This window comes from Vigna unguiculata, chromosome 3, assembly GCF_004118075.2.
Source record: "Vigna unguiculata cultivar IT97K-499-35 chromosome 3, ASM411807v1, whole genome shotgun sequence".
In the NCBI taxonomy this organism is placed as follows: Eukaryota; Viridiplantae; Streptophyta; class Magnoliopsida; order Fabales; family Fabaceae; genus Vigna; species Vigna unguiculata.
The window spans coordinates 25,512,264-25,523,929 of record NC_040281.1 but is presented as its reverse complement, the minus strand read 5'-3'; positions in this window follow the sequence as shown (position 1 = coordinate 25,523,929).

The window sequence follows — 11,666 nt, the reverse complement described above, 5'->3', positions numbered from 1 at the left end:
CATACCTTCTCCACCAAGCCGGTCATCCCTACTCCTATCCGACTCAGTACTTTGACTACTACTAGACGCAGATAACGATGTGCTATCGCTACTAGACATACCTGTTTTCGTTTTTACGGAAAGATGTCGGCTGAATTTGGGAACTATTCGGACAATATGATGCGCAAAAGATCCCTGAATTCGAAACTCTCGCAAATGAACCAAGTAAACCCTCAGCTGCTTTCAAACCCATATTTATAGTCCACGATCCCAAACGACTAAAACTCTTCCCGCCAAAATAAAACCCCAGACCAATCGACACCATCATTATGAAGGATATGACACCTAAAAAACGACGGCGCCAGAAATTTAACGATGTGACCACCTGACGCCCTTTCACCTACCTTTTGACACTCGCAAATCCCAAGCCTTAACACTGTTCATCACACTTAAAGGCTGGGGGACTGGTGTATCACACCTAGCCGGTTTTGCTAGCTCACCAACACATGTCATCCTTGACCGACAACCCATATCGGACAAGGCTGGGGGACTGGTGTACCGTACCTAGCCAAACTCAACCAAGTAAACAGTATACACATCGAAACCACCCAGCATCTAGTACCCGGACACCACCAGCACAAGTCATCTAGGCAGGTAGCCGGTCGAGACCGACTACTTGCCTAGAACGTTAACTAACATCGATGCCCCGCCTTCAATAGGCCTCTAGGGCCTGTTTTGGGGCCCAGGCCCACTCATGGCCCAAGCTGGGACCCAAGTCAAAACCCAGCCCATGCGATGGTCAAACGTCATTAATGTTCTATAAATACACGTGGACCCCATCATTTAAAGGTACGCATTCATGAATCACTGATTTGACCCTCTAAGAGCTTTGACTTACTTGAGCTTCGGAGATTCTTCTGCAGGTAACCCCTCCTGGGTTCAAGCCGACATGTATCGAATGGGCAGAGGCCAACTGAAGAGATAGCGGACTACATGGTAAGGTGATACTCGTGCCTAACTTATCTTATTTGTCCCTCTGCAGGAACAAAACACATGAGTGTTAGTTTCTCTTTCTTCCATTTTTCTCTCTTTCACGTAAAGCTTAATTTAGATTAGAGTTACGATGGGTTGTTTCTTGGTGGGACCCATAGGACTTTTGTTTTGTTTTCCCTTTCAATTTATGGTGCAGGTTCTTCCTCATACCAACACGGGCATTACTTTTCTCTTTGTTCCTTTTTACTTGGCTATTTCACGTAATGCATGGAAACTACACTTGAATAGGTGGGCCACACATATATGTTTGGGTTCTTTAAGTACGTAGATGGTGTAGTGTTTTTCGGAAAAGATGTCTCACGGTTTTAAAAGGTGTGGTTGGTGCATGGGTGGGGTCACGTGTGGGGTCACCTAAAAATATGTTTCATTTTCCTTTCTCTTTTCACTCCCACGTATGAAATGCATTCCCTTTCTCATTTTTCCTTTTGTTCACCCATGGCTTTGGTGCAACCACTTATTGGTTCTTTCTCTCTTTTTGATGTTGTGTGCAGATGATTTAAATGAGTTGCTTTATATATAAAAATAGTGTAATGCATGGATGGGATTCACATGTAAATATAGTTTCTCTTTCTTCCTTGTGTTTTCTTTTTCACGTAGAATGAATGTAGTGTATGTTTTAGTGATGTATGGGGTTTGTATATTAACTTGTTTCTTCTTTCATTCTTCAAACTTTTGGTTCTCTTTAAATTCTCATACTTTTGGTTTAGTGCTTTTTATTGGGTTTTATTAATTATTTTATATTAATTAGTGTGTTGGTGACCATTGATGAGATGAGTGTGTTGTTGGCTTTACTTTTTGGCTTATATAATGTGATGGTTATTTTGTTGAACGTGAGTTATATAGCCATAGTTGCAATGTCAATGCTATTTCTTTTTCTTGGTTATATGTAATATTCTAGTTGCATGTTAGAGAATTAAAATGGTGGCTTGGTGCTTTAGTTGTTTATTGCTTTTTTTGGTTTGGAAACCACTTGTAGAGTTCATTGCTTGAATGTATTATTTGATAAGTTGACGGGTTTATCTTATGGAACTTTATATTTTCAAGCATGATATGGTGGTGTGTATTTGTTATGGAACTATTGTTATGCATGATGTGGTAGTGGGTTGTTGGCATTCGGTAATTCTCATGTGTTGTATGTTGGAAGTGTTTGCCTTGCTTGAAGAGCTCTTGTTGGAATTAAATGTTGTGTGAGGTTTTTCGTACCTAGGAACTGTAACATCCCTAAGGAATATTACTAATATTTAATAAATAAATATGAAATGAAAGTAAATACCTCATTTAAAAGAAATACATTTCTCAAAAAAATGCGGGAAAATTAAAACTTTAATACACTGTAATAAAAACAGGAGTCCATACTTCATAAAACTAAAACAATATTCACATGGCTCCCAAAGGTTACATATTTATCTCAAAATTAAAATAATAACATATAAACATAAATCCCCGGCTATCCCTCGCTCTGAGTCTATGCATCTCCTGACCCACCTGTTAAATCATCTGCTCCCGGATAACGAATCATCCGATCATCGCCACATACACACAAAAGGGTGAGCTATGCACAAGATATAAACAAAATAAATGAAATAAATATGCCACCCATCCCAAAATAACTTAATTAAATATCTCATTGTTTTCAAATTACCCATCCATGATCTCATAGTCCTTCATGAGTCATATACATGAACTAGGTCTTGGGACTTCACTGTGCTTCCACGAAACTAACTCATTGTGGTCCAACCCTATGAGCCTGTCCCGCTCATAGTCCTGCCCTATAGACTCCTCGTCTGTAGTAAATCATCCAAGTTTTCTCAACTTGGACCCCGACACGCATGCAATCACCATACTATGGACTCCTCGCCCAATAGTAGCCGACGGGAACATAACAGTTCCTTGCCCATCGTGTGCCCGACACATGTAATCACCATACTAAGGACTCCTCGCCCATTAGTAGTCGACGGGAACTCAACCAGTTCCATGCCCATCATGTGTCCAACCACCAAGCACATCCCAGACCCCTATTGGACTGTGTCCTTCAAGCCCAAACACCACACCACATGCATATACTTCCTATACTTAGGAAAAAGTAGCCAAATCACACACACAAGCACACACAAACATGGAAAATCGCATAAACTCGCTTAAGCCAGGGGCTCTCGCCAAGCTAAGCCCTCAGCCTCGCTTAGGCTAATACACCTCGCCTGAGCGAGCTTAAAACAACAACATCATCACGTTGTCTCGCTTAGGCAAGATCCTCTCGCCTGGGCGAGTCACACCTTCGCTCAAAACAACACACAAACATCGCCTAAACGAGTATTCGACAAAACAATCATCAATACACTTTGAGAACTCGCTTAGGCGAGCCACTCTCGCCTAGGCGAGAGTGTCCATCGCTCAGAACTCAAAACCTCTCGCTTGGGCGAGATGTCGCGCTCAAAACTCCCAGGTTTCCTTGTGACCTCGCCTAGGCGAGTGCCTCTCATCTGAGCGAGAGACCATATCATTCAACCCTTTTCCTGGTCGCCTAGGCGGAAAACACGAACCAGAAACCAAAGTGATACTTTGCAACTCTCGCTTGGGCGAGGGGGCCCCGCTTGGGCGAGACTTGCAAGGTTTCAAGTCTGTTCACGCATTCAATTCACCCCAACTTTGCCCAATTCACACCACAAAACAGACCAAAACAGAATTCTATCATTGCCCAACATAAAACAACGGATAGCAAACATCAATCATGTTATTTCATCCATTCATATTACCCCAATTCGAGATTGAGTCATCCTTACCAAATTCCATACTAAAACCCTCTTTATACCCAATATAAGCACAAAGACTTTTCACCCAAATGTCAAAACAACCAATTTACATTCACAGTACATAGGATACGAAAATGTACATCATTCTGAATTCATGTGAGAAAGCCAATAATTCCAAAATCATAGAACACATATAAGAGAATTTACATGCACCAAAAATAGCTCCCCTAACTTGTGATTTTGGAATGAAATTGGGAAGAAGATGATTCCTTATTCCAATACTTTGCATCAGCCCTTTGCACACTCAAACTCTCCTCTCCTTCTCTCAATTCGTGCTCCTCTCCAAAAGTCAAATTAACAACTCTAGAAACCCTCCTTCTCTCCTAAAATTTGGCTTTTATAGGTGCCTTAATAATGGGTTTAAAACTAAAACGAAAAATGGGCTTAATTATGTTTTTAATTTCCTATTCATTCTTAACTATGGTTTTTTAGCCCTTTCGCTGCTCCTCCCTCTGATTTTTACCTTTGTCCTTTCAACTCCACTCCAAGTTAGAATTAGCAAAAATAAAACCTACTTTATGTCCTACATGATTTGAACCCGTGACCCTCCAATCATAAGGCCAACACACCACCATTATGCCAATTCATATTTGGTGTTACACTCCAATCAATGTAAGTTTACAATACCAATTCCATACTCATACTTATCATTAAAATCAATAAATAAACATAACACATAATTGGCATACATAGGACTCGAACCCAAGTCCTCTCACACAAACCAAGTACTCTCAACCACTTGAGCTAGTACTTTTCCACGTCACATCAAACAATAATTAATGCCATAAAGGTGCTTTCTACCCACATTAATTAATTAATTAATTAATTAATTAATTAATTAATTTTTACGGGTCTTACAAGAACCCATTGAAGACTCTTTCGCTTGTGTGAAGTAGTGGAAAGGGGTCTTCTTCGCCTGTGTGAAGCAGTGGTAGAGGATTGGTTCGTGTGTTGTACTCTCTCGCCTGTGTGAAGCAGTGGGGAAGGGATAGATGTTTCACCTTATTTCGGCTCGTTGCGAGTATAGTGCCCGGTGTACGATGCATCGACGTTTTTACTCATAATTCCTTGAGGAATAAGGGAGACAGTCTGGCTACATTAAGTGGGACACATCGAACCATCTGTTCTAGGAAACTAGATGTTGTGGTGGGGTGAGAGGTCGCAGAAAACCAAAGATTGATTATAATTACTATATGTGAAGAATTAAGATGAATGTGATGTTATGCTTGGTTTGGCATGATTGATTGCATTTTGGTTAAGTGTTACTTGAATGCGATGTTGAGTATTATTGGGCATATTTTATTTGGGAATTTCTTTTATGAATATCATTCTTTATGGTTAGCTTACCCCTATTTGTTTGTTTGTGTGTTTGTTGTATGTGTGATGATCATATAACGTGTGTGTTACACGGGAGCAGATGATATTGCAGATAATCTTGGCATGGAGTAGATTGACGAGAAGCTGGGGTGGACTCGGAAGTTTTTATAATATATTTAGTTTTTTTTAAATTAGATACTAAAAATTATGTAATTTTCTTTTGATCACAAATGTTATTGGAAGTTTTTGACAAAGTGACGATTTGAATTATGTAATTTAAATCAAATTAAAAGTTTCTTTATTAGTACACTTTCAATAATAATCCTTTTCTGCTAAACGCGAAAATTTTCTAACGTTCCGTGACATCCTTAAATTGGGGTGTTACATTTTATGGCACCCATCAGATTTTCCATCATTCTCCAACAAACCTCCCAAGGTATTAACATACTCTATTCCCCCAATGGTGACTTTTGGTAACCTGTCACACTTATAAAAATCATGTACTTAATAATTCCCATTGCCAATTCCTCTAATCAAGGTTTCTAATTCACCATGGGCCTATAATAACTCCTTCAAGCTTATGGAAATGACCCAAAATCCAGTATATGCATGTCAGACACACTACTTCCGCCACACTAAAGGTATACTTACGCTTTTCCCTTAATTACCTTCTAATTCATATACACTGATCCCCAACGTTTCTCATGCTAAGGTGCTCCAATTTTCCAAACCTCTAGTACTCCCTTCCACTATGTTCTGTTACCACCACAATTTCATTCTCATCTTTGGTACCCATCCTATTCCATTCATTGGCTTTGTCACAACTAACACTCGTGTCCCTTTACTCCAATACTACCAATATAATTCCATTCCAATTCACTCATAGAACTTCATTCCCAACTTCCCAAGTTAATTTCGCAAACAGTGCTCGCTCTCCACTATCACACTTATTTTAATTTCAACTGCATACACTACCCAAAACCCAATCATACTCATCCAACCAAAACGTAAGTGATCCCCAATCTTATAATAATTCAGATTCATTCACCTATTTTACATGAACTCTTCACTCCTTATGTCATATTCTAATTCAATTTACCAGGACCCAAAATTAATTAACAACATAATTTGAAGCATTTATAACAAATCACTTTGATTGGAAAATCGCAATCATCACAGAAAACCCCGAAGACAAACACCACGAAACAACACGTGCAGAAACCAAAAACATCACAAAATCACCACACGTCGCCTGGCGGGTCTCCTTCACCGCCAGGCGGATCATGACAGAACCCACTGAACTGGGCCAAATAAGATGCGTCGCCAAATGGCACACTCACGACCGCCAGGCGGTTTATGGGTAGAAACCCAGAAACTACAAAAAACAGCGTAAAAGGGTTGAATTATCATATTATTGATCATGGCAACACGCAATTCATCATACCCGAATCAAAATAATTATAAACAACTCCCCTTACCTGGAATCCTTGCTCAAATTAGAATTTGGAGGGATGTCCTTCAACCTAAAACTCTCCTAACCTTTGCTCATTATTTAAAAAGTGGCTTCCACTCCCAATTCTCTTTGCAGCCAACACCAATCTCCTAGAACTCCTCTGTCCAATGATTCACACAAAAATTCCAGGCCTCACTCTCTCTAATTTTTCTCTCTCTCAATGTTAATGCTCTCTTAATTACCCATTTAACCCATTAAAACGAAATTTGATTAGAATTTAGCTTAATGGGTATTCAATAGTCATTAACAGAATGATTTCCAGCCCCCTAAGCTGCCTCTCTTGGCTACTAGGGTTCTTAAACCCTTTCATATCCATTCCAAACGAAAATTTGGCAAAAAGAGAGTAAATTTGTTCTTAGCAAAGTTTGAACCCACAACCACTCAATCACAAAACAAGTGCGCAACCAATTCAACCAATACATGTTTCATGATAATTCCTAAAATTTTAGGATTACATTATCACTAACCACATTCAAACATATCATTAATATAACATACAATTAGCAGACATAGGACTCAAACCCAAGTCCTCCTACACATTTAGAACTCTCAATCATTTGAGCTAGTACTTTTTCACGTCATAGTACTCCGCATTAAATGCCTTAAAGACTCTTACTACCCGCATTTATTAAATAATTATTTAATTAATTATTTAAATTTCTCGGGTCTTACAGTTCTTGGATTAGTTAGGGAAAGTAGAGTATGTTTAGGTTGTGTAAGCTTTTAATGCACGAACGATTGATTTGATTTTACAATATGATGCTTTCAAATTCTAAACAAATCACGTGCAGCAATTTTTTAGACAAATGAGAACTTGCAAGATTTGTTTTGATTTTGAATGTATGATGTTATACATATATACCGAAAAATCAATGCATGCATTGGTTCCGGTGCGTTGTTTATGATGATTCATAATTACACACATGAATCATACTTGCACACATGAATCAATAAATAAATAAACGAATATATATATATATATATATATATATATATATATGTTCCTGCAGAGAACAAACAAGATAAGTTAGGCACAAGTGTCACCTTACCCATGTAGTCCGCTATCTCCTCAGTTGGCTTCTTCCTGCTTGATACATGTCGGCTTGGACCCAGAGGGGGTTACCAGCAGAAGGGACTCCGAAGCTCAAATGAGTCAAAACTCTCAAAAAGGTCAAATCTGTGATTAATGAATGTGTACCTTTAATTACTGGGATCCACTTCTATTTATAGAGCATTAATTATGTCTGATTATTCTATAGGCCGGGCCTTGGCTTGGGCTTTGGCTGTAAGTGGGCCTGGGCCCTAGCCCAAGCCCTTAGGACCTATTGAACGCTGGTGGGTTTTCATTATACTGAGTTTATTGGAGTAGTCGGCCTAGGCTTTAATCTTACCGGGTCTGCTGGAGTAGTCGGTCTTGGCCGGCTACTTACCTTGACGGCTTGTGTTGGTTATATGAGGTGCAGGTTGTTCCTCTAGATGTTTAGGTTAGAAATGGTAAAACTTAGGCTAACTTGGCCTAGGCTGAATACTTGACTGCCTTGGTATATATGTATTGTTTACTTATTTGGTCGAGTTTGGGTAGGTGTGGTACACTAGTCCCCCAGCCTTGTCCGATATGAGTTGTCGGTCAAGGGTGATATGTGTTGGTATGCTAGCGGAACTGGCTAGGTGTGATACACTAGTCCCCCAGCCTTTAAGTGTGATGAACAGTGTTAAGGCTAAAAAGTGGTAATCATCTAAAGGTAGGTGAAGGGGTGTCAGGGGTCAAGTCAAGAAGTTATGGCATTGTCGTTTTTAAGAGTCATGTCTCTTGCAATGATGATGTTGATTGGTATGGGTTTTTGTTTTGGCGAAAAGGGGATTTCGTCGTTTAGGATTCTGGCCTATAAATATAGATTTCAAAACGAGTGAGGGGTTACTTGGTTCATTTGCGAGAGTTTTGTATTCAGAGGTCTTGTGTGCATTTTACTGTTCGACTAGTTCCCAATTTCAGCTGACATCTTCCCGTAAACACGAAAACAGGTATGTCCAGTAGCGATAGTATATCGTTGTCCACATCTAATAGTGAGAGTACAGAGTCAAAGAGAAGTAGGGGTAGACAATTTGATGAAGAGGGTACAAGTTCTGGAGGCATGGTAAGTAGGATCCCGATGGAGACGGTGAGGGAGGTTCGAGAAGATCCCCCTGAGGAGTTGGCCGAGAGTAACTAGCCGGCTAAAGGCAGTTATGGGTGGGTGGTTGCCGACGTCCACAATCAATCATCTTTGTTCTGGTGGTCTCGCCTATTGAACTCCTGGTTAAACTGTACGCCTGTCATCTCAAAGGGTGTAAGTGGGGACATCGTTTCCCTAGAGAGAGTTAGCACTATTGACCGAGTATGTCATAGGCAGGAGGGGGCTACGGAGAAGTTCTTCTACATGTACATGTGTCATTTTTCTCAACTACATGTGCGGCTACCGTTAGACGGTTTTACTATGGGTGCATTGCACGCACTAAATGTGGCACCTACACAGTTGCATCCGAATAGTTGGGCCTACTTGTAGGCCTTTCGCATCTTGTGCCAATCTCTATACTTGGAGCCTTCTCCTTACGCTTTCTTGTACTTCTACGACACCAGACCCCACCGGCCGACTACTTGGCTGTCTTTGATAAGTCGTCCAAGTATCAGCAGACTGGACGCGTTTTCTCAGTCTTTCAAGCATTTCAAGGACGGGTACTTCAAGGTTGTTGTGAAAGAAGAAGGCAAACCTTATTTCTTGGACGCAGATGGGAGTACAAAATTTCCATTTAGCTGGACGAGTAGCCCTTCTCGGTACAAGGACATGGGGATGGATGAGTTATCGGCTGGGGATAAGGAGGTGGTGGAAATCTTAATGAAGTTTGTCGATAAGTTGCCCACTAAGGGCTTAATTAGTGTTTATAATTCAGTGCATCTGATTATAGATATTGAAGGTATTTGTTTGTTACTTAAACTGTGTTAATGATTCTAAGTTGTTTTAATTCAGGTTATAATATATTATTGTAGGGCACATGGTGCAGTCAGGGAAGAAAAACTTGGCGCTCTTCCAGTCGCTGAGGAAGGAGATGGCCGCCAAGGCTAAGGTAGCAAGGAACACTGATGTTCCCAACCTGCAGGAGTCCATGGTGGAAGTACATGTACATGGTGGGACGAAGAGGAAGGTTGAGTTGCCGCCTCGACATGGCAAGGGGAAGGACGTGAAGAGAGCAAGGGCGGTTTTGCTCGGGACGGGGTCGGCCAGCGGTGCAGGGTTGGCCAGTGGGGATAAAGGACCGGAGTCTAATTTAATTGAATTGCCAGAAAGATCTGTGAGAAAGGATATTGCGATCAACCTCCCGGATACCATTATAAATTCCATTGATAATATGGAGGCGGACCATATTGTGAGGACTATGGTGGAGTTCGGGAGCAAAGCCTTGATATTAAGCCACCGTGTGGGGTCTTTATACCGGAGGGAGGTGAAGGAGGGAGGTCGGGAAAAGATGGAGGAGTTATAGGGAAATGTCGACAAGTTAGAGGAGGAGAAGGCTACGCTGGAGAAGGCAAAGGAGAGTTGGGGGTAGAGAGAAAGAGGTTGGCAACGTGGAGGGTCCGCTGTTTGGATTCTGAGGAAAAATTGAACAAGAGAATAGGGGAATTGGAGGAAGATTATGACGAATTGAAGGGGAAGTATGACGGGGTTGTCAATGAGCTCGACGATTTGAAGAATAGCATCATACAAGAACACATTAATGGTTTTGAGAAAGGACTACGTCAGGCAGCTTTTTTCCATGGGGAGGTCGATATTACGGACGCAAAGTTTGATGTCAACAAAGATGTTATTGATGGGAGGCTTGTGAAGGAAGATGAAAGCAGTGCTGGTGAGGAGGCAGAGGAGAGGGCGGAGGAGAAGGCGACGGAAGAGGTGAATGAAGCGGTTGATGCTGGGGAGGTGGCTCCTGATGCAGCGGAAAAGGATGTTGGTTTCTATTAACTTGAGAATATTATTTGAGCTTGTTTGTAATATTTGGTACATTACGTTACATTGATACATTCTTGCACTTTTGTTAAATGCGATTATGGTTATGTATGTTATGTGTATAATAAGTTTTGATGATTTGTGGTGAATGTAATGCGCGTTGGATTATATGTTAAGGGTGTTCGACCCAGACCGCTTACTTGGGGTAAGGATGGGAACTTAAACGAGCTAAGCAAAAGATAAGGGTGTTCGACCCAGGCCGCTTACATGGGGTAAGGGTGGGGAACTTAGACGAGTTAAGCAAAAGATAAGGGTGTTCGACCCAGGCCGCTTACTTGGGGTAAGGGTGAGGAACTTAAACGAATTAAGCAAAAGATAAGGGTGTTCGACCCATGTCGCTTACTTGGGGTAAGGGTGGGGAACTTAAATAAATTAAGAAAAAAGATAAGGGTGTTTGACCCAGGCCACTTACTTGGGGTAAGGGTGGGGAACTTAAACGAATATGAGAGTAAAAACGTAGAAAAGTTGTATAGTGAAGAACCCTTCATTTTATTTATTGAATAGAGGTGCCTCGTTAAAACCTCCATGGCCAAAACCCTCCTTAGGGAAAAAAGACCAAGTGAGGAAAAAGAGTACATCCAGGTTTACAAGTGTTCGGCTTAGTGCAACATACATTTAACTGAAATAGAATTTGAGGTGCGATACATTCCATGTGTTGGGAATCTCTTCCCCAGATAAGTGTTCCAGGCGATAAGCTCCTCCTCCTACATCTTCGCGTATGCGGTATGAGCCGTTCCAATTGGCGGAGAACTTGCCATCCTTCTTTCTAGCACTGCTGGCCATTCTCCATACTAAGTCCGTGATGGCGAATGATCGTGGACATAGGTTTGCATTATATTTTTTGGCAGCTAAATTGCGTATCTAGGCTTTTTCTCTGAGTTCGGGTAAGAAGTCGAGATGTATAGCCATGTTTTGGTGGTTGTGGGTTGGGTCGTATTGTTCTCGGCGTAGGGATGG